Source organism: Vombatus ursinus, unplaced genomic scaffold (genome assembly GCF_900497805.2).
Source record: "Vombatus ursinus unplaced genomic scaffold, bare-nosed wombat genome assembly UNPS02010284.1, whole genome shotgun sequence".
NCBI classification, from domain to species: domain Eukaryota; kingdom Metazoa; phylum Chordata; class Mammalia; order Diprotodontia; family Vombatidae; genus Vombatus; species Vombatus ursinus.
The window spans coordinates 7,348,646-7,373,331 of NW_020950062.1; positions in this window are offsets into that span (position 1 = coordinate 7,348,646).

The window sequence follows — 24,686 nt, forward strand, 5'->3', positions numbered from 1 at the left end:
GGGACACAACATGTGGAAAACTATGCACAGAGAAGATGTATACAGGAAAAAACTGAGAGTAATCTTAAAGAGAGGGCACTAAATTAAGGAGGGTTGGGAAAGGCCTTTTTGCAGAAGACAGGACTTTAACTGATATTTGAAAGAAATTAAGAAAGCTAGGAGTCAGAGATGAGGAAGGAAGGCATTCTAGCTATGAGATCAGCAAGGAAAAATGCCCAGACAGGAGATGGAGTGCCTTGTGCAAGAAATAGCAAGGAGGCCAGTGTTACTGCATTGCAGAGTATATAGAAGGGAGTAAGGTATAAAAAGGTGAAAATGTTAAAAGAAGGTAGATTATGAAGAGCTTTAAATGTCAAATAGAGGATTTTACATAGGATCTGGAGGTAATAGGGAGACATGGAGTTTATTGAATGGGGGGCATGATATGGTCAGACTTGCATTTTAGGAAGATCAATTTGATAGCAAAATGGAGGATGGAGTACAATGGAGAGAGACTTGAGGTGGGAATATCAACCAAAAGATTTTTTCACTTTTAGGGGGCAGAATTCCCTAACATTCCTCTCTAAAAAACTTTAAAATAATGCCTCAAATTGAATTCTGGAGTGGCAGAGCCAACAAAAGGTCAGAGTTAGACATTCTTCCAGCCCAAGACAATATAGGAGGTCAGAAAGAGAAATCTGTGACACAGGGGTGGAGACTGACTCAAATCCCACCAGTGCTGGGACTAAGTGGTGGGGACAGAAGCAGCAGCAGCATTGTGAGCTCTCAAGATAGGGATAGCAAGAGGATCTGGAAACTGGTCTGAAAGAGATTACAGGCTACCCTGTGCTAGCACTGGATGCAGGACCAGATGTTATTTGGCAACTCTATTGCCTATGCCCACTTCTGGGTGATAGTTCAAGGATAGAGAATAGCACTTTTGGTCAAAAGGGAGTGGAAGCCCTGAGGATCAGTAATACTTCCAGCCCCAGAGGATAAAGGACCCTAAGGAACACATATTATTTCTAGTCCAAAGGGAGAAGAGGCCCTTAGGAGCATAATTGATTGCAATCTGGGGCCCTTCCTGGGTAAGGATCCCACAACTTTCCCCATTTCGTACCACCTTGGAAGCACCGAAAACTTCAAAACTCCTAGAACTAGTTCTGAAAGCAACAGTGTGAAAAAGGCTGACACTTGAGACAGAGCCTCTCCTTCCAGCCACCATACCAGAAACAGAGTCCAACTTAAACATAAAGTTCCAAATGAAGAAAAGGGTGGAAAATAAGCAAACAACAACAACAAAAAGAACTTAACATAAAAATCTACTATGGTGACAGGTAAGATCAAGACACAAGCTCAGAAGAAGACAATGAAGTCAAAATAGCTACAAGCAAAGCATCAAAGGAAAAATGCGAATTGGACACAAGCCCAAAAAGAATTTCTCTGAAGAGCTAAAAATGATTTTCAAAATCAAATAAGAGTGGTAGAGAAAAAAGTTAGGTAAAGAAATGAAAACAAAGGAAGAAAATTATGAAAAGACAATAGCTTGGTTAAAAAAAGACACAAAAATAGAGAAGAAAATAACTCTTTAAAAAACAGAATTAATAAAATGGAAAAAGAGGAACAAAAGTTCACTGAAGAAAATAACTCCTGAAAAATTAGAATTGGGCAAGTGGAAGCTAATGACTCCACAAAACACCAAGAAACATAAAACAAAGTCAAAGGAATGAAAAGAGAAGAAAATGTGAAATATCTCATTGGATAAACAACTGACCTGAAAAATAAATCAAGGTGTATTAATTTAAGGATTGTTGGATTAACTGAAAGCCATGATCAATGAAAGAGCCTAGACATCATATTTTAAGAAATTATCAAGGAAAACTCCCCTGATATCTTAGTAACAGAGGGTATAATAAAAATTCAAAGAATCCATCAATCACCATCTAAAAGAGATCTCAAAATGAACACTCCCAGGAATAGTATAGTTAAATTCCAGGGGTCCCAGGTCAAAGAAAAAATACTTCATGAAGCCAGAAAGAAACCATTCAAATATTGTGGAGCCACAGATTTACTGTGCATCACATAAGATTTATCAGCTACCATATTTAAAAAGTGGAAGCTTGGAATATGATACTCTGGAAGGCAAATGAGAAGGTTTTACAATCAAGAATCATCTACCCAGCAAAACTGAGTATAGTCCTTCAAGGGAAAAAAGGTTATTTAATGAAATAGAGAACTTTTAAACATTCCTGATAAAAAGACCAGAGCTGAAAAGAAATTTTGACTTTTAAATATAAGGACAAGAAAAAAACTAAAAAGATACACATGAAAGAGAAATCATAAGGGACTCAGTAAGATTAAACAGTTTACCTTTCTATATGGGAAGATGACACATGTATCTTCTAAGAACTTTATCATTATTAAAGCAGTTATTATTATTAGGGTAGGGACTCTACATGGAAAGAGGGTACGGAAGTGAGTCAATTATGTTAGGGTGATTTTTGAAAATGGAAAGAGGGATGGACTAGGACAAGGAGAAAGGGAGAAGAAGAATGGGGAAAATTATCCATATAAAAGATGTACACAAGTATGAGCTTTTAAAGTGAAAGGGAAAATGGGGGGGGGACAGACACTCCTTAAAACTCACTCACATTTAAATTGGTTCAAAAAAGAAAAACATATACATACATACATACATACATACATACATACCTACATACATACGTACATATTCAATTGGTAGTAGAAATCTAACTTACCCAACATGCAAGTAGGAGAGGAAGAAGATAAGAGAAAGGAGAGGAGTGTTAAAAGGGCAGTCAAGTAAAAGAAAGTAGTGGTCAGAAGCAAAACAAACTTTGGGGGAGGGACAGGATAAAAAGAGAGAAAGAAGGATAAACAGAAGAAAATAGGGTGGAGGGAGATGCATAGTTAGTCATCATAACTGTGAATGTGAATGGTATGAACTTACCCCAAAAAGGAAGCAGATAACAGAATGGATTAGAAGCCAGAATCCAACAATATGTTCTTTACAAGAAACACACTTGAAACATAGATACACACACAGAGTTAAAATAATGGGCTAGAGCAGAATCTAGTATGCTTCGGTTCATGTAAAAAAAGGCAGGGGTAGCAATCACAATCTCAGTCAAAGTAAAAGCAAAAAAGACATAATTAAAAGGGATAAGGAGGGAAACTACATCTTGCTAAAAGGAACCACAAACAATGAAATAATAGCAGTACTAAACATATATGCACCAAATGGCGTAGCATCCAAATTCTTAAAGAAAAAGTTCAGTAAATTATAAGATGAAAAAGACAGTTAAAGCATACTAGTGGGGGATCTCAACTTTCTCCTCTGAGTTAGATAAATCTTACCATACAATAAATAAGAAAAAATAAAGGAGATTAATAGACTAACTCTTAGAAAAGTTAGATCTGATAGACCTCTGGAGAAAATTGAATGAGAATTGAACTGGAAATTGAGGGAATGCCTATCAGCTGGGGAATGGCCGAACAAGTTATGGTGTGTGAATGTAATGGAATACTATTGTGCTATAAGAAATGATGAGCAGGTGAACTTCAGAAAAACCTGGAAAGACTTGTACGGACTGATGCTGAGTGAAGTGAGCAGAACCAGGAAAACATTGTACACAGTATCAGCAACATTGTGTGATGATTAACATTGACAGACTTAGCCCTTCTCAGCAATGCAAGGATCTACAATATCTACAAAGGTCTCATGATGGAAAATGCTGTCCACACTCAAAGAAAGAACGATGGAGTTTGAATGCAGATCGAAGCATACTATTTGCTATTTTTTCTTCTGTTTTGTTTTCTCTTTCTTGTGGTTCCTCCTAAGAAATTCTTCCTTACAACATCACTACTGTGAAAATATGTATAATAGGAAGGTATATATATAGCTTACATCAGATTTGCACAGTCTTGGGAAGGGAGGAAGGCAATTAGGAGGAGAAAAATTTTAAACTCAAATGCTTATGGAAGTGATTGTTGATAACTTAAAATAAATTAATAAAAAAGATTTAATAAAAAAACTGAATGAGAACAAAGGAATACACCTTTTTCTCAGTTGTACATGGTACCTTCACAAAAATTGACCATATGTTAGCGCATAAAAACCTCACAACCAAAGGCAGAAAAGCAGAACTAACTATTAAATGCACCCATTTCAGACCACAATACGATAAAAATTACATTTACTAAAGGGCCATGGAATCATAGACTAAAAGCTAATTGGAAACTAAATAATCTAATCCTAAAGAATGAGTGGGACAAAGAGAAAAAAACAGTGAAATTATCAATAATTTAATTAAAGAGAATGACAACAATAAGACAGCATTCTAAAATTTGTGGGATACAGCCAAAGCAATACTTAGGGGAAACTTTATGTCTCAAAATATTTGCCTCAATAAAACAGAGAAAGAGCAGATCAATGAATTAGACATGCAAATAAAGAAAACCAGAAAAAGAACACATTAATATTTCCCAATTAAAGACCAACATGGAGCTCCCGGGGGGCGGAGCCAAGATGGTGGAGTGAAAGCAGTGACCCGCTTGAGCTCTCCTCCAAACCCCTCCAAATACCTGTAAAAAAAATGGCTCTAAACAAATTCTAAAGCAGCAGAACCCACAAAAAGACAGAGTGAAACAAATTTCCACCCCAAGACAACCTGGATGGTTGATCAGAAAGGTATATCGCGCCGGGCGGGGAGAGGAGTGCAGTTCAGCATGGGCCGCAGGCTGCAGTGAACCTGGAGCAGGCCTTAGGGGACTGAATCGTAGGCAGCTGTGGCAGTTTCCAGACTTCTCAACCCACAAATGCCAAAGACAACTTAGAAGGTCAGTGGGAAAAGTCTGTGTCTGCGGTGAAAGAGAAGCTAGGTCTCAGTCAGGTTCTGAGCGTGGCCTCTGGGGCAGTGACTGCCTCCTGAGCTTCTGGCCCACAGGTTGAGGGGGAATCAAGTGGCTGATCAGAGGCGGAATGCAGAGATTTCTTTGCCAGTGCTGAGGCAGAAATCTCCTACTTTGCCTGTGCTTGGATCTGGGTCATGGTTCTGAGGTGCAGTTGTAGGGCGAGCAGGAGTGCTGACGTGGTAGAACTTGTGGCTGTGGAGAGGAAACACCTTGCCCCTTATCATACCACCTTGGAAGAACTGAAAATTTACAGGTCCCTAGAAGTACCTCTGGAAACAGCTGTACAAAACCCTGAAGCTTGGGACAGTACATTCTTCACATTGGAAGCAGACTGTTACCTTAACAAAAAGGTTAAAACTCAAGTAACTGGCCAGGATCATGAGTAAGCAGCGCAAAAAGAGTCAGACTATAATATCTTACTTTGGTGACAAAGAAGATCAAAACATACAATCAGAAGAAGACAACAAAATCAAAGCTCCTACATCCAAAGCCTACAAGAAAAATATGAATCAGTCCCAGACCTTGGAAGAGCTCAAAAGAGATTTTAAGAAGCACATAAGAGAAGTAGAGGAAAAACTGGGAAGAGAAATGAGAGTGATGCAAGAAAATCATGAAAAACAAGTCAACAGCTTGCTAAAGGAGACCCAAAAAAATACTGAAGAAAATAACACCTTAAAAAATAGCCTAACCCAAATGGCAAAAGAGGGCCAAAAAGCCAATGAGGAGAACAATACCCTAAAAGGCAAAATTGGCCAAATGAGAAAGGAAGTCCAAAAGATTACTGAAGAAAATACTTCCTTAAAAATTAGAATAGAGCAATTGGAAGCTAGTGACTTTATGAGAAATCAAGACACTGTAAAACAAATCCAAAAAAATGAAAAATTACAAAACAATGTGAAATATTTCATCAGAAAAACAATTGACCTGGAAAATAGATCCAGGAGAGAGAATTTAAAAATTATTGAACTATCTGAAAGCCATGATCAAAAAAAGAGCCTAGACATCATCTTTCAAGAAATTATCAAGGAAAACTGCCCTGATATTTTAGAACCAGAGGGCAAAATAGAAATGGAAAGAATCCACCGATCTCCTCCTGAAAGAGATCCCCAAAGGAAAACTCCTAGGAATATTGTAGCCAAATTCCAGAGTTCCCAGGTCAAGGAGAAAATATTATAAGCAGCCAGAAAGAAACAATTCAAGTATTATGGAAACACCATCAGGATAACACAAGATTTAGCAGCCTCTACATTAAGGGACAACAGGGCATGGAATATAGTGTCCTGGAGGGCAAAGGAAATAGGATTACAACCAAGAATCACCTACCCAGAAAAACTGAGTATAATCCTTCAGGGGAAAAATGGTCATTCAGTGACATAGAGGACTTTCAAGCATTCTTGATGAAAAGACCAGAGCTGAATAGAAAATTTGACTTTCAAATACAAGACTCAAGTGGAACATGAAGTGGTAAACAGGAAAGAGAAATCATAAGAGACTTATTAAGGTTGAACTGTTTACATTCCTGCATGGAAAAATGATATTTATAACTCATGAGACCTTTGTCAGTATTAGGGAGTTGGAGGGAAAAAATTATATGTATGTATATAGGTAGGTAGATAGATAGATAGATAGATAGATAGATAGATAGATAGATGGATGGATAGATAGATAGATAGAGGGCACAGGGTGAGCTGAAGATGAAGGGGTCATATCTGGAGGATAAAATTAAGGGGGGAGAGAGGATTATACTAGGAGAAGGAGAAATGGAGAGGTAGGACAGGGTAAATTAACAAAAAACAGAAAAGAAAAGGCTCTTACAGTGGAGGGGAAATGGGGAAAGGTGAGAGGGAATGAGTGAATCTTATTCTCATAGGATTTGACTTAAGGAGGGAATAACATACACACTCAATTGGGTATGGAAATATGTCTTACTCTATAGGAAAATGGGGCGGGGAAGGGGACAAGAGAGTAGGAGGATGATAGAGAGGAGGGCAGATTGGGAAAGCAGGTAATCAGAAGCAAATACTTCTGAGGAGGAACAGGATCAAAAGAAAGAATAGAATAAATGGGGGGGCAGGATGGGATTAAGGGAAATAGAGTCAGTTTTGCACAGCATATCTACTATGGAAGTGTTTTGCATAACTGCACATGTATAACCTATATTGAGTTGCTTGCCTTTTCAATGAGGGTGAGTGGTGAGGGAGGAAGGGAGAAAATTTGGAACCCAAAGTTTTTAAAACACATGTTCAAAAAAAATGTTTTCACATGCAACTGGGAAATAAGAAATACAGGAAATGGGGTACAGAAATCTATCCTGCCCTACAGGAAAATAGAAGGGGAAGGGGATAAGAGAAGGGGGAAGGAGAGATAAAAGGGAAGACTGACTAGGGGAAGGGGTATTTAGAATGCATGCCATCTTGGGGTGGGAGGTGGGAGAGATGGGGTGAAAATTTGGAATTCAAAATCATTTGGAAGTAAATGTTGAAAACTAAACATAAATAAATTTATTAACAAAAAAAAATAAGAAAGTCAGCTCCCTTCTCTGCCTCTCAAGTTCTTCCTCTAATTATTGCAATGAAATTCCTTTGTAGGGGAGAGAAGTGGAGGTTGAAATATGTTTAAAGTCCATATCATTTGCTGGAAAATGTCCCTGTTGATTCAGAAATAAGAAATCGATCTACTGATAAATACTGAATTCTAAGAGGCTTCTACTAACAAAAAGAAAAAAGAAAAAAAATTAAAGACAGTGAAATTATTGTCTCAAAAAAAAAAAAAAAGACCAACATGGATATCCTGAAAATCAAAGGAAATCATTAAACTAAAAAATAAAACTAGGAGCCTGATTTTATGGGAAAAGCAATAACATATGATAAACTCATTGATTAATTTGATTTTAAAAAAGAAGAAAACCAAATCACTAATATCAAAAATGAAAAGGATAAATACACCATCATTGAAGATGAAATTAAAGCAATTATTAAGAGTTATTTTGCTGAATTATATGCCAGTAAAACTAACGATCTAAGTATAATGAGTGAATATTTACAAAAATAAAAATTGCCTAGAGTAACAAAAAAGGAAAGAGAGTACTTAAATAACTCTATCTTAGAAAAAAGCAATTGAACAAGCCATGAAAGAGCTCTGAAAGAAAATATCCCCACAACCAGATGGATTCACAAGTAAATTATACCAAATATTTAAGGAACAATCAATCCCAATACTGTGTAAATAATTTTAAAAATAGGTATAGTAGGGGACCTACCAAATTCCAAATATGGCTTTGATACTAAACCAGGAAGAGCAAAAACCAAGAAAGAAAATTATAGAACAATTTCCTTGATGAATATTGATGCAAAAAATTTAAATAAAATGCCAGCAAGGAGCTTAGAACAATAGATCACAAAGATCATGCACTATGGCCAGATGGTTTTTATATAAGTAATGCAAGGTTGTTTCAGTATTTGGAAAACTATCAGCATAATTGACCATATTAATAACAATAACAAAAAAACCTTATGAGTATCTTAATAGATGCAGAAAAAGTTTTTTTTGAAAAAATACAATACCCATTCTTAGTAAAAACACTAGATAGCATAAAAATTAGTGGACCCTCTCTTAAAATGATAATCAGTATCTATCTAAAACCAAGAGAAAGCATTATCTGTAGTAGGGATAAACCTGAATCCTTCCCAATCAGTTCAAGTGAAGCAAGGATGTCTATTATCTTTTTTTTTTGTGAAGCAGTCGGGGTTAAGTGACTTGCCCAAGGTCACACAGCTAGTACGTGTCAAGTGTTTGGTCTGAGGCTGGATTTGAACTCAGGTCCTCCTGACTTCAGGGCCGGTGCTCTATCCCCTGTCTTTTATCTTTTTTAAAGTAATATTTTATTTTTTTCCCAATTACAGGTAAAAACAATTTTTAACATTCATTTTTAAAAATTTTGAGTTCCAAATTCTCCCCCTCTCTCAGATGGTAAGCAATTTGATATAGGTTATACATGTTCAATCACACAAAATATATTTCCATATTAGTCATGTTTTGAAAGAAAACACAGACCAAAAAGATACATACACACACACACACACACACAGAGTAAAAAATAGTATGCTTTGATCTGCATTCAGACTTTATTAGTTCTTTCTGTGGTGGTGGATAGCGTTTTTCATCATGAGTCATTTAGAATTGTCTTGGATCATTGTATTGCTGAAAATAGCTAAGTCATTCACAGTTGATCATTGTACAATATTGCCATTACTATATACAATATTCTCCTGGTTCTGTTCACTTCACTTTGCAGCAGTTCATGTAAATCTTTCCAGGTTCTTCTGAAACCATCCTGCTCATCATTTCTTATAGCACAGTAGTATTCTATTACAATCACATACACAACTTGTTCAGGCATTCCCTTATTGATAGACAAAGGATGTTCATTATCACCACTATTATTTAATGTACTAGAAATTCTAGCTATAGCAATAAAACAAGGAAAAGACATTGAAGGAATAAAAATAATCATTGAAGAAATGAAACTATTGCTCTTTGAAGATGGTATTATGGTATACTTAGAGAACATTACAGAATCAACAACAACAACAACAACAAACAAGTTGAAACAATTAACAACTTCCCCAAAGTTGAAGGATATAAAATAAATCTAAAAAATCATTAGCACTTTTCTATACTACCAACAAAACCCAGTAGGAAAAGACAGAAAGAGAAATTCCATTCAAAATAACAGACAATATAAAATACTTGGGAGTCTACCTGCCAAGATAAACTCAGGGATTATATAAATGCAATTACAAAATCCTTTTTTTACACAAATAAAGACAGATTTAAACAATTTGATAAATAATATTGCTCATGAGTAGGCTAAGCCAATGCAATAAAAATGGCAATTCTATGTAAATTAATTTACTTATTCAGTGTCATACAATCAATCTACAAAAGAATTATTTTATGGAAGTAGAAAAAATAATAACAAAATTCATCTGGAAGAACAAAAGGTCAAGAATAGTAAGGGAATCAATGAAAAAAACATGAAAGAAGATGGTTGAGCAGTTCCAGATTTCAAACTATATTAGAATGCAGTAATCATCAAAACAGTCTGGTACTGGCTAAGAAATGAAGTGGTAGATCATTGTAATACATTAGGCACACAACACACAATAATAAATGACCACAGTAATCCATTGTTTGATAAACTCAAATATCCAAGCTTTTGGCATAAGAACTCACCATTTGATAAAATCTGCTGGGAAACTGGAAAGCACTTTGGCAGAAACTAGGCATCAACCAACATTTCACATAGTATGCCAAGATAAGGTCAAAATGGATAAATTATTTAGACATAAAGTATGATATCATAAGTAAATAAGTAAATTAGAAGAGCATGGGAAAATGTACCTGTCAGATCTATGATAAGGGAAAAGTTTATGACCAAAAAAGAGATATAGAGGATTATGGAAGGTAAAATAGATAATTTTGATTATGTGAAATTAAAATGCTTTTACACAAAACTAATGCAGCCAAAATTAGAAGGAAAACAGGAAATTGGGAGAAAATTTTGCAGCAAGTTTTTATGATAAAGGCTTAATTTGTCAAATATATGGGGAACTGAGCCAAATTTATAAAAACCAAGAGCTGGTCCTCAGCTGATAATTAGTCAAAGGATATAAACAGGCAGTTTTCAGGAAAAGAAATCAAAGCTATCAATAGTCATATGAAAAAATGCTGTAAATCATCACTGATTAGAGAAATGCAAATTAAAACCACTTTGAGATACCACCTCATGTCTATCAGATTGGCCAATATGACAGTCAAGGAAAATGATCATCATTGGAGGGGATGTGGAAAAATAGGTTCACTGATGCATTAGCGGTATAGTTGTGAACTGGTCCAACCATTCTGAAGAACCATTTGGAACTATGCCCAAAGAGCAATAAAACTGCATACCTTTTGACTCAGCAATACAACTACTAGGTCTGTATCTTAAAGAGATTTTTTTAAAAGGGAAAAGGACCTATTGTTCCAAAAATATTTATAACAGCCTTTTTGTGGTGGCAAAAAATTGGAAATTGCGAGGATACTTATCAATTGGGGAATGACTGAACAAGGTGTGGTATATGATTGTGATGGAATACTATTTTGCTATAAGAAATGATGAACAGGATGTTTTCAGTAAAACCTGGGAACATTTATATGAATTGATGCAAAGTGAAATGAACAGAACCAAGAGAACATTGTACACAGTAACAATAATATTATAAGGATGATCAGCTCTAAAAGGCTTAGCTACTCTGATCAAGACAATGATCCAAAAGAATTCCAAAGGCCCCATGATAAAAAATGCTATCCATCTCCAGAGTGAAAACTGATGAATTCTGAATGCAGATTGAAGCATACTTACAAAAACTTTATTTTGTTTTATTTTGTTTATTTTCTTTCGCAACATAGCTAACATGAAAATATATTTTGCAAGATTTCACATGTTTAATTAGAATCAAATTGATTGCCTTCTCAAGGAGGGGGGAGGGGCAGGAGGAAGAGAATTTGGAATTCAAGAGAATTTGGAATTCAAGAATTATTGTTAAATAATTTTACATGTAATTGGAAAATATTTAATAAATAAATAAGAATAATTAATAAAATGATTATTGTGATAGTGAGCGAGGAGTGAGTATAATGGACTGCATCAGAATGGTGGCAGTGTCAAAGGAGAGAAAAAGATTTATACAGCAGAGACATTAAAAAGGTAAAATTGATAGAACTTGGAAGTTTATTGGCTATAGAGGATGTGAGAGAGGGAAGATCCCAAGAAGAAAACTTGGTTGGAAGTCAGGGTGACTGGGAGGATTGTGGTACACTTGATATAAATAGGGAAGTTAAGGAGGAGGGTTGTGGGTCAGGGAGTAGATGATATGTTCAGTTTGGGACACATTAAGCTTAAGATGTTTATGGGATATCCAGTTTGAGATGTCTAATAAGCGGTTGGAGGTGAGAAACTGGAGATTAGGGCTGGACAAATACATAAAGAGAATAATTGAAATCAAGCAGATGAGATCACCATGTGAAATAGTAGAGGGAGAAGAGAAGAGGGCCAAAGACAGAGCTTTTGGGGTTCCCCATGGAAGCAGACTTAACCTTGAAGATTCAGCAAACTAGAGGGGAGCCTTTAGACAGAGAATCAGAAGAAAGGAATGTCACAAAAACCTAAAGAAAAGAAAATAGCAAGAAGAAAAGGGTGAGCAGAAGTATCAAAGGTTGCAGAGACATCAAGAAGGATGAGGGCTGAGAAAAGGCTATTAGATTTGGCTATTAAGAGTTGGTTAGTGACTCTGTAGAAAGCAGTTTCATTTGAATGATGAAGTTGGAAGCCAGATTGTAAAGAATTAGGAAGAGATTGAGAGGAAAGGAATTGGTGGCTCTTAATACAGAGAGCCTTCTCAAGGATTTTAGACCCAAAAGTGAGGAAATATATATGGGAAGAATTAGGGGCAGCTAGGTAGCGTAGTAGAGCACCAGCCCTAGAGTCAGGAGGACCTGAGTTCAAATCCGGCCTCAGACACATAATACTTCCTGGCTGTGTGACTGTGGGGAAGTCACTTAACCCCAATTGCCTCACTAAAAAAAAAAAAAGGAATTAGTGGGGATGGACAAATCAAATGATGGTTTATTGAGACTGGGTAATACATGAACATGTTTGTAAGGAGTGGGAAGCAGTCAGAAAACAAGGAGAGATTGAGGATAAGTGATAGATTATGGATGATAAATGATGCAACAGGGTGAAGAAAGTGGAATGGAATGTGAGCACTTGTCCAAGTCAAAGGTTTGCTTTGGCAAGGAAAAGAGCCACCTCTTCAAGGATAAAGGAGGAGATAATAGTAGAAGGTAACTAAGTGATGTGAGATGAGGAACGGGGGTAAGGGAGAAAGATGAGGAAGAGGGAAATGGTCTCGATTTTTTCAGTGAAATGTGAGGCAAAACTATCAGCTGAAAGAATAGAGGAGGTAGCTATGGAAGATTTTAGGAGGGATGAAAAGGTTTGAAAAAGCTTCTGTGGTCAATGAAATAATGCATTGATTAGGGAAATATAAAATTGTCTTGCCACATTGAAGGACCAGTTGAGATTCCATAATATAAACTTGCAGTTTTTCTAGTCGGCACGGTTTCATTATTCTCTCCAGCTTTGTTCAGTAGCATGTGAATCAGAGGGAAGGTAGTGGATGGTGGGAGTAATCAAAGAATGAATTTTGTTAGTAACATACAGATAATATGATTCTTTTGTATCTTGCTATTTGATGCTATTTAACATCTCAATAAATTATTTCATCAATTCTCTAGATGGGAGGTTTTAACTTTTTTGTGTCATGGACCCTTTTGGCAGTCTGGTCAAATCTATGGAAACCTTTTCAGATTAATGTTTTTAAGTATGTAAAATAAAATACATAGGATTACAAAGGAAGCCAATTATATTGAAATACAGTGATAAATATATATATATTTTTTAAAAAATTCACCAACCTAAGGTCAAGAATCTTTGCTCTAGAGTTTCTGTATGGAACATCAGAACATCTCAAATATGGATAATTTTATTTTCTTCTTGCTGATATTCATTCCATTAATTCCTTTGTTGTGTTTTATTGCAATAACTAGCATTTTTAGCATTGGTTCAAATAATGATGGTGAAAGAAAGCACTATTGTTTAACTTTTGAATTTATTAGGAAGGCTTTGAGTGTTTCCCCACTACAAATTTTTATTTCAAAAGTACTTTTGCTAATGTTAAAGGAGGACCCTGTCATAATTATTTTTTAGTGTTTTAACATAAATGAATTGTAGTTTGTCAAAATCTTTTTACATCAATTAATATAATCATATTTTATTTTTCTTAGTTTTATGATCAGTTATATTAATTTTTAAATGTTGAACCATTATTGGATATCTGATATAAATTAATTCGATAATGAATAATTTTTGGACATATACAGTAGTCCCTTTGACAATCAATTTTTTTTACACAAATACTTGTTGCTCAGTACCAATATTGGGCTACAGTTTTCTCCTCCTTTATTTCTTCTTAGTTTAGGTATCAAGACTATATTTGTTTATAAAAGAGTTTTGATAGAGTACTATATTTGCCAGTCATTTAGGATACATTTAGCATAAGCATTAATTTTTTTCCTCATTTTTGATAGTAAAATGAGATAGACAAGCTTTTAAAAAAAACTCTTTCAAAATTCATTCATAGTTTTTAAAATCTCCCTTCTAATATATGTTTAATGAGGGGACTCTTTATTTCCTGCTTTGTTGGTTTAGATATGCAATCTTTGCAGACTTTTGTCTTCTTCCTTTAAATGTTCAGTTCACTGTCATGTGAAAGGCTATAGTATTTTCAGTCATTTTATTTGTTTCTTTTCTGTTGTGAATTTATTATATTCTTTTTTCATTTTTTGTGGTTTGGGTTTCCTCTCTGTGTGGGCTATTACAATTTAGCTAATGATTTACACATTTTCTCAGTATTTGTTAAAAATTACTTTCAAAAATCATTTTGATAATTTGATTTCAATTTCATTTTCCTCCAATTTTCAAAATGTCTTCTCTTCAATTTTTTGTTAATTTGTTGCTTTTTCTCATGTTTAATTTGTCAATCTCTTTTTTGTATTTTGTAACTATGTTTTTGTAGATACACGTTTTCATTACATCATTGCTTGGTAGCATCTCATATTCTTTATTACATTGGTTTATTGTTTTAATCCACTTTGGAATAATTATTGTTTCCATGACTTATTTTTGTGTCACTTACAGAATTGTTCTTAGTTTCCATTTATATCTATTTATTTTGCTCTTATTTCTATTATTCATTGTTGTGTTATGATCTGTAAAGGATGTATACTTGGTATTTTGGCCTTTCTATGTTTTTTATGATTTATTTATACATGGTCAGTTTTAAACATTACAATATGATGCCGAAAATAGATATATTCTTTAACATTCCCATTCAGAAATCACCATAGAGCTATCAAATCTTATTTTCCCAAAGATTGTTCAGATCTATGATTTCTATCTTGCTTATCTTTTTGTGAGATTTATTAATCCAAAAAAAGTGTCATCTACAGTGTCATCTATAATTTTTGTCTTCATCAATATATATTTATATGTTTTAGCTTTCCCTTTAGTGACTTAAATGCTATGGTACTTGGTGCATTTATGTTTAATAATTATATTGTTTCACTACCTATAATGCTTTTGAACATAATATATTTTTCTTCTTTGTGTTTCTTATAGCAGTTATTTTACTGTTGCCTTATATAAAATCACCATTGCAATTCTGGATTTTTTTTTATAACTACATGAAGTATAGACTTTTATTTAGATGTCACATTTAAATTTGTTTTTATTTTTTTCACATACAAAAAAATAGGGGTTCTGCTTTCAAGGTTCTTTTCCATTTTAATATTAAATTTAATCCATTCACATTCAAAGTAAAATTAAGCTTGTTTTCTTTCATCAAGCTTTACTTTTTTGTGTTTTCTCTTTATAAATAACTACTAAATCTCTGAAGTTTGTTTAACTTACATAAATTGTATTCATCTCCTTTGTTTCCCCTTTCCACATCATCCAGCTCAGTCCCATATTTTTTTTTACTCCAATTCATCCAACACAGACTTACAAAAATGAAATTCCTAAAACATGGGTCTAACAGTGTTATTCAAGAAGTTCCAGTGGTTCCTTATTGTTTCCAGAAAAAAATACAACCTCTTATGCTTGGCATCAAGAACCATTTGCAATCTGCTCCAATATTCTTTTCCAGGCTGATTACACATTTTCCTCCCATTCACACTCTACTAGTTATTTCCCATGGCATTTCATCTCACCCTCATATGCCTTTTCACTGGCTGTCCCACAGTCTTATTATACTCTTCCTCCTCACTGTACCTATTAGGATCTTGAGCTTCCTTCAAGGCTAACTTCAAGTACCACCTCATTCTAAATTGGTTCCCCCAATTATTAGTCTTCCTCCAAATAATTTTGTCTATGTGAGCATGTTGTTTGTCCCAATAGAATAAGACCTCTTTGAGAGCAGGGACTTTCTAAATTTTGTATTTGTAGCTCTAATGACTGGCACTATGCCTAGCACATAGCAGACTCTTAATAAAGTTTTCTTCTCTTTATGACCTTCATAAAAGGTGATTCTTCTGTAAGACAAAAGATTTGCAAATATCTTCATGCTGATCTGTTTGCTTATGTTCATCATGAATACTTTAAGGGGTGATCACCATGAGTCCCATAGTCCCAGAAAATGGTATGTGTTGTTGACTTTGGGTGCATGATGAAGCCAACTCCATTAACATATTTATTTGCGTCTCTAAGGAGAATGTTTAGCCAACCTTGCTCTTATTTTCACTCTCTTTATGTCTTTTGGTTTCACTTATACAAATGTCAGTATAAAAGTCACTAGATTTATCCAGTTGGTTGTTGTCCTTTGTTCTTGAAGGGATCCTAAATGACATCATTATGTTGGTGTCCAGACACAGTGTGTCTGACTGTGGCTGATCAGACCAATATGAACTCAGAAGGTTCTACCACAGTTCGGGCACAAATAATCCATATGAACATTTGGAGTGGGCATGTTAAAAATTTGTACATCTCACATTTCTTTTAGCTACTGTAGTTCTGCTTTGCTTATAGAGTACATTACCTTCTTTGCTGTGGGCATGCCATGCTGAGCATTTCTGTGCTAGTGTCTTCCATGTCTCACAATTGATTCCAAAGTTCTTCAGAGAGACCTGGAGAATGTCCTTCTATCACTTATTCTGACCTCTATGTGAACACTTGCCTTGTGTGAGTTATCCATAAAATAATTTTTTAGGCAAATGTATGTTTAGCATTCCAACAATGTCACCAGCCCATTAGAGTTATGCTCTCTGCAGTAAACTAGTTGGTAGTTTAGCTTGAAAAGGAACCTCAGTGTCTGATACCTTATCTTGCCATATGATCTTCAGAATTTTTACAGGACAATTCAAATGGAGGAGATGAAGTTTCCTGGTATGGTATTGGTATACTGTCCTTTTCTTTTAAAAAGATGAACAACAGAGGCATTCTTGAACTCCTGGGGGTATAACCTCTACTTGCTGTATAACCCAGAAATTTCAGTAAACTTTTGTATGAACAGTAGATCCCCTGCCTTCTAAATCTCAGCTGGAATAGAATTAGTATTAGGTGCTTTGCCACAGAAAAAGTATATAGAGATAAAATATAATACAAATAAAGATATAAGTGCATAATAAGATTTTGTAGCATTCTCTCTAAAACTTCTTTGCTAACTCTCACTTGCTCTGGTGGTTCAGGTTCCCTAAGAGTGACTGATTTACTACTGTCAGGGTTCTAGAAGTAAGTATGAGAGGTTAGGTTTCTCATATTATCTCTCACAAGCCCCCACCAGTGTGCTTCCCACTAAAAAATGAGCACTTCTCATTACCAATTAGCAGGACTTAATTACTTTTTTAAAAAAGCAAACATATTTACCAAAATAGCAACAAAACCCCCCCCCCAAAAAACCCCAGTGCTTTAAAAATTACCCTGAAAAGTCTGGAGTACATTCTCCCACAAATGCACACAGATTCTATGGGGAGAGAAGGCACAAACTTGAAATAAAAAGGCAAAGAGGCACACATCTAGAAAACATATGTGGCAAAGGGGTATGTCTCTTTATTACTCCTGGTTAAGTTCTTTTTTCCCTTCAAAGTACAAGAAGTTCCTTTTAAACGTAGCTATCTGGGGACAGCTAGGTGGCACTGTGGATAGAGCACTGGCCCTGGAGTCAGGAGGACCTGAGTTCAAATCTGGCCTCAGAGACATAACACTTACTAGTTGTGTGACCCTGGGCAAGTCACTTAACCCCATTGCCTAGCCAAAAATAATAAATAAATGTAGCTATCTAGTGGGTTCTAAGGGTTGGGGCCTTTGTAGTTGGCATTTCCACCACATGGGATCACACACCCTGAAACTATCTTTCCTCAGGTCACTTTCAATCCTATAGAGATGTTTTGTCCCTTATTGTCTCTTTGATTCCCCCAGATGCTCTTTGTTGTGACCCAGTCTATACAATGACAACATTAGCAGTGGGGCAGACTGAAGGAGGAGAAAGAAACCCTTCTATTGCCCCTTTATTCTCAGTGTTTTGGTTTCAACTCTCAAGCTGAATTTTTCTGAGCTTAAATCTTATACCACTAGACTAGGTCATTATTTGACCAACAGATTTTAACCTGATTTGATTTCAGTCATAAGACGTTTCCTGTGTGTCATCATCTGAAAGTTCATCCAGTGGACAAAAACCTCTACTATTTCAAACTGATTAAGAGCTTGTTAACATCTAGTTTATACTTTTGATTGATTAATTGATTCAATCCATGTTTTTGACCTTCTGTTTTTGGATTAAGATGGTGGTAGAACTCCACCTTTATAATTATAATTTGCTGTATAGATCTATTAGTAAGAAATTAATTCCAGCAAGAGGAATCAATGAAGTCCAAATGATTATAGAAGTATTTGAACTGGGGCTTTAAGAATGGTTAGCACACTTTCAGGTCACATTATCAATTAGATGGAGGACTATTCATTTTCTCTGATCTGCATGAACTCTTAAATCTCTCAAAAATAGAAATTGTGTACTAAAGATAAAGAAACTTCACCTGTCTCCGTGGTCTAGGAAACCTGTAACCTAAAAGAAGGTTTAAAAAAAAGATGGGAACTGATGCCTACCTTAAGTTCACAAAACATCCCATTTCCCACCACCCACCATAATACTGGCAGTGAAACTGGCTGCACTAGCTGAACTAAGAATATGAGCCTGCAACAAACCCCAACCCCGAACCTACAATCACCCTCCCTCTTTCCAGTGCTGTGGAGATCCTAGTGTCAAGCTACAGAAATTTGCTGGAACTGCAACAGATAGTCATTGCCTAAGCATCAAAGAAGGGAGGGGAAGAGAGGGTTTATAATGTGTCCCAAGTCAAATAATAGGCTAGTAATGAAAGGAAGTGGCCTCTATGATCTCTCAGGAAGAGACAAATTTATAAGGGAATGGGTGAGGGTGATTGGAGTATGATTGAAAAGAGGAGGAAAGAAGGGGAGGCCTTGCTTTGGTGGTGTTGGTGGGGTGAGGGATGGGGGAGGTTTCCACTGATGAATGCTCCTGTGAATTAAAAGACAGGTTCTGTGAAGGGATATGGGGGCATTTTACTGGGGGTGGTTTAGAGGATTTAGAGCTTAAAAAGCCCATTCATTCTACCTCAAGATGAGGAGAACTGGAAGTCCTGGGAGCAAAAGGTACCTGGGAGAGACAGAGGGCAAGGACACAAGTAAGAGATTCTGAGACAAATATTTGTCAAAAAAGGTAACTAAGTGGATGGTATAGATCAGTGGTGAGTTGAAGAATGGGTATGTGGTATGGAGGGTCAGTATCTTCTTTTTCACCTGCAAGAATTGACATTTTTTTTGGGGGGGAAGTGAGGTACAAGAGAAAAAATGAATCCATGGGACAAGCTCTGCAAGGCAATAGTAGAAACTGCCTAGAAGGGGAGAGGTCAAAATAGATACCTTCAAAGTTTGGATTCCATGAGGAATACAGAGATTAGAGAGAGACTAAGTATTTATAAGGGTCATGGACCAGAAAATGGGGAGTTAAAATAGACAGAAAGAAAGAGTAAATAATGAAGAGAGTGAGAGAAATCCTCTCTGAAAAGGGAAGCAAAAATGAAATTTTAAAAACCTACTAAATATGAGTAGTTGAAGGGAGGAAAGGAAGGAAGAATCTACTTGATTGAGAAGGAAAAAAATGGAGAAGAATTAAATAACCAGATAAAATCGGGAAAGAAAAAAAAGAACTAATTAGTAAAACCCCAAAGGGAATGGGGTGACAAGTGAGAGGGAGATAATGGGAGTGTCATCAGTAGGAATAGAGTCACCTTAAAAAATTAAGCTAAAGTAACTGAAGAAACAGTACTGTGTTTACAATGAAAGGAGAAAATCATAACTTGGGAGAAATCGCTATTAGAGAGAAATGGAGAAAATATGAAACTAATTCTCATAACTTTAAATGTGAATGGATTAAATAATGCAATAAAATGAAAAAAAATGACAGATTCAATAAGAAAACAAAACTTTGAAACCTGTTGGAAGAGAGACTCAAAAATGAAATACTTAATAATGAATGGATCAAAGAACAAATCATAGAGATAATCAATAATCATGTGAAAGAAAATTATAATGATGAAACCACATGCCAACATTTCTGGGATGCAGCTACAGTAGTGCTCAGGGGAAAAATCATATCCCTACACATACATATCAACAAAATAACCTAACTCTCACTTGTGGCTCCAAGAAGCTGTATTGTGTGCAGCAACCACAACCCTATAAATCAACTTGCAGAGAGGCTAAACCAGGTTGAGGGTAGCTAACAGATTTTAAACCTGTTTGTGAGTTAGGGGGGATGCCTATCGCCAAACATGTGAAGACTTCTCTTTGTGGGACAGACAGATAAAAACAATTTGTTCCAACAGCCACAAAGACAGTGGAAGTAAGCATTATGGAGCGTTATGGAACTTGGTAAGATATCAAATATGCCAAGGTTGCATCCCACACTGTCACTGGTCATCCTGATTTTTGTCTTGCCAATGGACTTTGATGACTCTGGAAGAGAAAATGAGGCTGATAATTTGCACAACTTTGTGTCACTTAAATCCAATTCATATGCAAGTAAAGACATCACTTACTTGTGGTGTCATTAGTATTCAAAGATGAAGGATAAACAACAACAAAATAGAGAAAAAGAGGGTTAATAAACTAAATATGCACTTGAAAAAATTAGAAAGCCAACAAAAACAAACTGAAAATAAGTATAAAAGAAGATATATTAAAAATTAGGGAAGAAATAGATAAATTAGAAGTGAAAAAATACAAATGATAAAACTAAAAATTGGTTCTTTGAAAAGACTAATAAAATTGATAAATCATTAGTTAATCTGGTTATAAAAAGAAAGGAGAAGAAAATCACATCAATAAAATAGCAAATGTTCAAAATGAAGTCCCAACAAAACCACAAAAAATAAAAAGAATAATTAAAATATATTATGCAGTTATTCTCTAACTAAACTGAGAACACAAAAGAAATAGAGGAGTACCTTCAAAAATTTAAAGTACCCAATCTATCAGAAGGCCAAGAAGAGCTGTTAAGTTACTGATTTCAGGAAAAGAAATAGATCTAGGTATAAAGGAAATAACAAGAAAAAAAAAACTCCTGGTTTTTACAGATTCACAGAATTCCATCAAATTCTTAAAAACTAATTAGTACCCATACTTCACAAATTGTTCTCAAACACTGAAAAAGAAAGCACCCTACAAGAATCCTTTTATGAGACAAATATAGTCCCAAAACCTAAATCAGGGAAAAATAAAACACAGAAGAAAAACTATGGGTCAGTATTTTTTAATGAATATTGACTTAAAATTTAAAACAAAATACTATGAAAGGGAGTACAGCAATTTATCCAAGAAATCATTCATTATAACCAAGTGGGATTTATACCAGGAATTTAAGGATGGTTCAATATTTGGAAAACAATCAATTTAATGAAATCTTATTAAAAATAAAAACATGCAAAACCACAAACATCATCACAACAGATATAGAAAGAACATTTAACAAAGTACAACACTTTTTTCATGCTAAAAATGCTGTGAAGTATAGGCATTGAAAGACATTTTTTAATATAAAAAATATCTTGCTTCTGAACAAAAGTAAACGTCATGTGAAATGGGAATACACTGACTAGCATTTTTTCCAATAAATATGGGAATGAAACAAGGACACACCCTCATTAGCATTATTTTTTATAGTCCTGGAAATGCTAGCAATACCAATAAGACAAGAGAAAGTAATTAAAGGCCTAAAGATAGGTTAAAAGAAGAAAAAACACTACCTCTATCAGAAAATGACAAGACAGCATATTATCTTAGGATATCAACAAAGGTACTAATTGAGACAATTAGATTCAGCAAATTTGTAGCCTACCAAAAAACCCCTAAAATCTATAGCATTTCCATATCATAATAACAAAATCCAAAAAGCAAAAGTAGAACAAGAAATCCCATTCCAAATAACTACAAAATACATAAAATATCTGGAGATTGAGCTGCCAAAGCACACACAAAAAAATCTGTAAAGATTCAGTTACAAAGTGCTCCTTAACGAAATAAAGAGTGTCTTAATTTTCTGGAGGAATATTCAGTGCTAATGGCTAGATTGTGTCAATTTGATGAAAATGACAATTCTACTAAAATTAATTTATACTTTTAGTATTATACCAATCAAATTACCAAGTGGATACTTTTTAGAACTTGATAAAATAATGACAAAATTCATTTGGAAAAAGAAAAGTTCAAAAAATATCAAGGGAAATGATGAAAAAGAGTGATTAAAGGGGAATAACAATTCTAGACCTCAAACTATATTGTAAAACAGCAGTCATCAAAATTATTTGGTATTGTTTTGAAAAAAAAATAGAGAGATAGATCAATGGAACAGACTAGGCAGGGGAGAATCCAAAGCAATGGAACTCAATACCCAGTGTTTAGTAGAGTGAAATCCAGAAATTACTTAGGAAATAACTCCTTATTTGAGAAAAACTGCTAGCAAGACCAGAAAACAGTCTGGCAGATATTTGGCTTAGATCAATAGTTTACTCTATATTCTACAATACATTCTAAATGGATATGTGACCTTAATATCAACTATCATACTATGAAAACTAGAAGAGAAGCAGATCATATACCTTTCATAGCAATGGGTGGGAGATGTATTCTTAGCTAAACAAGAGACAGAGGCCATTACAAAAGACAAAATAGATAACTTTGATTACATGAAACTGAAAAGCTTCTGCATAGACAAAATTAATGTGCCTAGGACAACAAGGGAAATGGTTGAATGGGGGGAAAACTTTATATCATTTCCCTATTAAGGGTTTGGAATCCTATAGATCTATCTATCTATCCCTATTAGCATTGAACATTTCTCCAGAAAACTTCATATAATATATATCTATATATACATATATATGTATGTGAATATATATGCACACATATGTATGTGTATATTTATACACACATATGAATGGCTGTTCATTGTGTGTATGTATATGTGTATATATGCATATGTATATATATACATATATGATAATATGTATGTATAGTGTATATGTAGATATGCATATATGACTAACAATCACTCCCTAATAGATAAGTATTCAAAGGACGTGAACAATTGTGAAACATTCATAGCCACATGAAAGAATGTTCCAAACCACTAATAATAAGAGAAATGCTGATCACAACCACCCTGAGGTTTCATCTCATATCCTGCAAATTGGCAAGAATGATGAAAGATGGAAATAGTTAATAGTTAAATTTAACTTAATAGTTAAGAAAGATTGTGAAATGACAGACTCACTAATATATTGTGAGTGGAGCTGTGAAACGGTATGAACATTTTGGACAGCAATTTGGAATTATGCAAATAAAGAGATTAAAATGTCCCTACTTGGGGTAGCTAGGTGGCACAGTGGATAAAGCACTGGCTCTGAAGTGAGGAGGACCTGAGTTCAAATCTGGACTCAGGCTTGACATTTACTAGCTGTGTGACCTTGGGCAAGTCACTTAATTCCAACTGCCTTGGCAAAAAAAAAAAAAGTTCCTAGTCTTTGAAGCAGAGACACCATTACTGGGCTTGTACTCCAAAGAAGTCATTGATAAAAAAGAAAGTCCCCATGTACACCAAAATAGTTATAACAGCACTTTTTTTTTATCATATCAAAGAACTGGAGACAAAGATGTACATTGATTGAGAAATAGCTAAACGAATTGTATTGCATAAATGTAACATTACTACTGTGCTATGAGAAATTGCATGTGTGATGAATACAGAAAAGCATGGAAAAATCTATGTGAGCTGATGTTGAATGAGGTAAGCAGAGCCAAGAAAATAATATACATAATATCTACAACAATGTAAATGGAAAAAAAACGACTACACATCAAAAAATCAAAATCATATGGAACAAAATTATAAAGATCAAACATGATTTGAATGAAGAAATATGAGGGGACATCCTAAACCCACTCCTTCATGGAGGTGGAAGGTTCACAGGTGTTATACATTATACATGTTTTTGGACTTTTCAGTGTATCAATCAGTTGTGCTGATTTTTTTTTTCTTTTAAAAATTACCATGTGTTATATGGGATATTCTTAGAATGGGAGAGGTGAAGGGATACTATGATGATGTAAAAAAAAAACAACTTAGACATCAATAAGAACTTATTATTTTTTTTAAAAAAAATGGTTAGGGGTACTTGTGAAAGTCAGAGATAGTATCATAAACTGGTGAAAGTTGTCAACAAAAAGGAGATTTGGGTTTAACTACCAGTTCAATGTGAAATTAAAAATTGATGCCCCACTTTATTCTGTATCATTTTGCTAATTATTGATTGAGGATTATATCTAATCATTAAAATCAGTGCCTAGGAATTAGTTTGATTTAAAATGGCAGTTTGCTTAATGTTAGAATCTATAAGATAGTTTGACTTCTTTGTATGAGTTTAACTTTCCCATTTCTCTGGGCTATAGCCTGGATTCAATTCATCCTACCTCAGAAAGAAAGAGGGAGAAGAATCGACATGGTCCTAAGATGTTCTGTCTCTGGTGTAAGGGGTTGCCT